Below are 4,749 nucleotides of genomic sequence, written 5' to 3'. Positions count from 1 at the left end.
TTCTTTATTTTTTTTAGTGTACTATGTCGCAGCGGTCCACCAGGGGTGATCTTTTTTGGTGTGTGTTTTAAAAAACCAGGGTCTTCAGACAGTGTGTGATCGGTTTTATACATGGCGACGGTCTTACGTATGCCTGTGTTAGATATGGCTGATAACGGTACGTTTAAATCTGAGACAGCTTTTAAAAACTCTGTCCAGCCGATAGGTCTCAAACCCTCAGAGGGTGTGTGTGTGTGGTTGTGACGCCTTTAATTAGATCATAAATGTGTGAACCAGGGATGGTGTGTTTATCAACAACAATTTCGCCTTTGTCGTTGTAAGAGATCAAGTGTGGCGAACGGCTCACCGCTGATAGAATAAGTTCTGCATTCCTCCTACACCTTTTAGGTATGTGTGTTAAAACATTCTCCGCAACAAGATCCCTCACCCCTGCATCACCATGAACAGGCGATGTGTCCGTCGACTGGGGTTGCACATCCCTGTTAAATTGTTCAGGTAATGATAAAGACAATACATTCTTTTCACGGGCACCTTGTCTCACAAGGGTAAGGTATCTTTGGAGAATATCGCTGTATTTTTTAGCCTTCTCATACACATCTATGTCAGAATCTTGTAACACTTGTAACATCTCCTTGAACGTGTCACGATAAATGCTGCATGCTTTACGCAGGACATCAACATTGTTAACACAGTAACGCCTGAGTTCAGCCTGAAAATCAAAGGGATTCTGTGAGGCAACCTGGTACCATTCCATGAATCGCACCTTATCGCTTTCAGACATGTACTCATAGCCGTAGAAGGAGGGGTCTGGGTACGGGCCCACATAATGCTCATTATCCCTCGTATTAAACCTGTGTGGGAAATGGCCCTTCTGCAGGTCTTGAAAACCTAAAGCAGAGGGTATTTTGGCAAGGCCCATGGGCAAAAAGCTGAACGAATCAATCCATCGCTGGTCATAGTCCCTGTCATACATCAAAATCACACGGCTGCCGCTCATTATGACACTAGGTGTTATGCACTGTCTGACAAAGTACTCGAGGAGTATGTAGTTGTCAAAGCCAGATGCATTATGTGCTATGAAAGTGTACCCACGAAACCTTGGGCGTCTGTAATGTTGCACAAACGCCTCCACACACTTTAATGTGTTAAATGTGAACTTATTGCCCTTCAGATCAGACGCACACACAAAGTTAGCCTCGTGTTTACCGTTGTGGTACCTAGTCTCGAAATCATATAAAATGTATTTATCGGTAGGCTTCTGTTTTTCAACAGGCTGTATGAAACACTGATGGTCGGAGTCTCCGGTTAATTTAGGCTCGCGGCAGTGCTCGCATCTAGGCTGGGCACATCTGTGTGGCGATTTCTTGGATTCTTTATATGTGGTGCCACAGTGCATGCAATGTTTCATATTATCACAGGGGATCATGTTGTGTTTTAATTCTGGTAATTTGTGTTGCTGGTAACAGTGTTGTGATTTGCAGATGCGGTTACAGTCGCTGCATTTCACTGTGGGACCCCTGTGGTGTTGACAGAGTGTATAACATGTGTTACATCTATGTTTACAGGTATGATGTAATGGTGAATTATATGTACTGTAACAGAAATTACACACATAGGATGCACCAAGAAAAGCGGTTGGGTTTAAAATCATGTGGTAATGTTGATTATGGAGATACATCATCAGCGTGTTTGTGTTTGGCTCTTCATGTGTGAAAAAACATTCCAGGCGTTTACGCCCTTCTGTGTGGTAATAGATTACAATCTTAATGTTGAAGTGCTTCTCAAATTTACTGACATCTGTGAATGATACTTGCTGCTTGTCGCATAGACCTACTTCAGCATGCATCCGTTTAGCTGTAGCGAGTTTTTCTAGCTCAGAGGCTGATGAGTTTAATGAATGTGCTATACATAGGGAGAAGCACAAATTGTTGTGTGTGTTGTTTGGTGTGTATAAATGTCTGCCTTTCTTTGAGAGAATCTCATCATAAGGGATTTGTGCCAGTCTTAAGCGAGCCCCACCACTACTGTTCTGAGCTACCGTGACAATAAGCTCTAATTCATCATCACCGATAGATTCATCATTACTCTGCATAACTTGTGCAATTCGATCGAGAAACAGCTCCGGATCATACCGATCATCAGCGTTTAAAACAGCCTGAACATCTGAAGCCAGCGAGGGGCCACGCAGGACCACGTTTAGAACACTGCCCTGTTGAGATCCAGCCACAGCTCGGTCTACCACATTGGCTAAGCACTCGCGCACTCGCGCAGGTACTTGTTCTGGATGATCAAGACTTATACCCCTAAAATCAAGGCGCTCACGCAATTCGCGAGCATTAAAATTAGGTATCTCTCTAATGTGTGGCTGGGAGCGCCTGCCAGATCCAGATTGCACAACGGGGTCAATCACGATAGTATCACTTTGTGAGAAATTTACAATGACTGAGGGGGTGTGTGGTGTTGCAGCGGTGCCCGGACACGCATGTGCGTCTGTAGTACTAGTAGAAGCGGTAACAGACTCAATAACACCAGCAGCAGCAGCAATACGGTTAGCATCAGTAACAACAGTGGTCCGAGCATCACCTGATGTACTACCACTATTATTAACAACAACAATAGACCCATCAGCAATAGCAGGCGTAGGAACAGTCTGACGAGGATGTGTATCAGATGAGGCTGATGCAGGCACACTATTAAGTCTAGCTATAATATTGTCTAATTTGTTATCTGTTTCTTCAGCCCACTGCATAAAAGCCTCTAAGTCAAAACATCTAACAGGAGTGGAGGTTCCGTTATTATGCTTAAATAATTTATTTGGAGGGTCCATGGTCTGGATTTTAAAAGTCAGGGACTTGAAATTTTGCTGCAGATGATGTCTAATGTACTACACACTTTTTTTATGAATTTGATAAACTGTTGGTTTTGTATCTGTGCTTCTTGGTGGTATTGATTGAGTCTAGCTTCAATCAAACATAATTTATCAACTAATGAAGCTATATGACTCTGTTCAACAGGTTGAGCGTCTGAAACCTTCATGTAAGCATCATACGCCGCTGATATTTGAGAGTCTGTTATACCGTCGTCTTCAAAATCTACGTGTGAATCAATGCTATTTCTGACACATTCTGGTGGGGTGGGTATATGAACAAGATCGAAATCTGATATACTGTATTCAAAAACATCAGAGAAATCACGAGGCAAGCACTCACTCGGGGGTGTTGCAGGACCGCTGATGAAGATCGCTTCTGATTCTCCACTGTTGCACAAAGTTCCAGGTTTTTGTTGTTCTGGGAGGTCGATACTGTTTAAACATTCCAAAAACGTCTGGAGTACGGTGTCCTGATCATTATGTGGAGGGGTACTGTGCTGCAGTCTGTGAAGATAGATATGTGTTAAAACATTTATACATGTACCCATTTCAAACAGAATAAGCGTGTCTCCCTCTCTATCTCTTTTTATCTAATTTATATATATACCTTGTAGTGTGCGTTATTCCTGACGGCCCTGGTTCTCCGCACATAAGGTTCTCTGGCGTGGCTCTGTATGTGTAAAACGGTCGGTTTTAGAACATTTGGAATTGTTTAAACCCATTTGCTGTTTTTTTAAATACACAATTATACACCCCGTTGTATACATACCTTTTGTAAGGATGGGCTCTGTGGTCGCGGTGTCTGAATGTTTTCCTGCTCAGTTTGTTAACCCTGGAACAAATCAAAGAAAAACTCTGTTATTATATAATTTAAAACAATCGCAAGCTTAAAACATACATACATAAAAAAAGTGCAGGTATATTACTACTGTGACTGTATTAAACTGTATTTGTTTCCAATTTGAAAAATAAAGTTTGCTGAATTAATCATTAACAGTTATTATTTGTTGTGCAGCAGTGGAAATACTGGATTACTTTAATGTGGGAGAAATACTTTAAACCAGAGGATTCTAAGGTTCTGGAGCCTCCGCACTGCTGTCCTGTTAATCTGTTGTACATAGTTTCAACTCATACTGAGAAGCACGCATCAGTTCAAGTCTATTGAATAAACTTATTTTGATCAAATTTAATATAAAATGTGTTTATGTTGCTGCCAGTGAGTGTGCTTCACTCAGTGAAAAGCTGTACACATCTGGCTGCAGAGCTCCACTCTCTCCACTGTAATTCAATTCAATTCAATTCAATTTTATTTATATAGCGCCAAATCACAACAAAAGTCGCCTCAAGGCGCTTCATAGATACAGAGAAAAGCCCAACAATCATATGACCCCCTATGAGCAAGCACTTTGGCGACAGTGGGAAGGAAAAACTCCCTTTTAACAGGAAGAAACCTCCGGCAGAACCAGGCTCAGGGAGGGGCGGCCATCTGCTGCGACCGGTTGGGGTGAGAGAAGGAAGACAGGATAAAAGACATGCTGTGGAAGAGAGACAGAGATTAATAACAGGTATGATTCAATACAGAGAGGTCTATTAACACATAGTGAGTGAGAAAGGTGACTGGAAAGGAAAAACTCAATGCATCATGGGAATCCCCCGGCAGCCTACGTCTATTGCAGCATAACTAAGGGAGGATTCAGGGTCACCTGGTCCAGCCCTAACTATATGCTTTAGCAAAAAGGAAAGTTTTAAGCCTAATCTTAAAAGTAGAGATAGTGTCTGTCTCCTGAATCCAAACTGGAAGCTGGTTCCACAGAAGAGGGGCCTGAAAACTGAAGGCTCTGCCTCCCATTCTACTTTTAAATACTCTAGGAACAACAAGT

At 42.2% G+C, this 4,749-nt stretch overlaps 1 long non-coding RNA gene across 1 annotated transcript; it reads right to left on the bottom strand.

The window, feature by feature from the left end:
• Positions 1-693: 693 nt before the first annotated feature.
• Positions 694-3,768, bottom strand: LOC146507614 (uncharacterized). The gene is made up of 3 exons (XR_014876727.1): positions 3,639-3,768; positions 3,477-3,539; positions 694-3,373 (listed from the first exon to the last, which is right to left on the bottom strand). It is a non-coding gene; the product is annotated as an uncharacterized LOC146507614 (long non-coding RNA).
• Between the last annotated feature and the right edge of the window lie 981 nt (positions 3,769-4,749).

The sequence above is a fragment of the Neolamprologus multifasciatus genome, chromosome 11 (genome assembly GCF_963576455.1).
Source record: "Neolamprologus multifasciatus chromosome 11, fNeoMul1.2, whole genome shotgun sequence".
Taxonomy (NCBI): Eukaryota; Metazoa; Chordata; class Actinopteri; order Cichliformes; family Cichlidae; genus Neolamprologus; species Neolamprologus multifasciatus.
The sequence above is the reverse complement of the archived record's forward strand: the minus strand, read 5'-3'. Positions and strand labels throughout refer to the sequence as shown.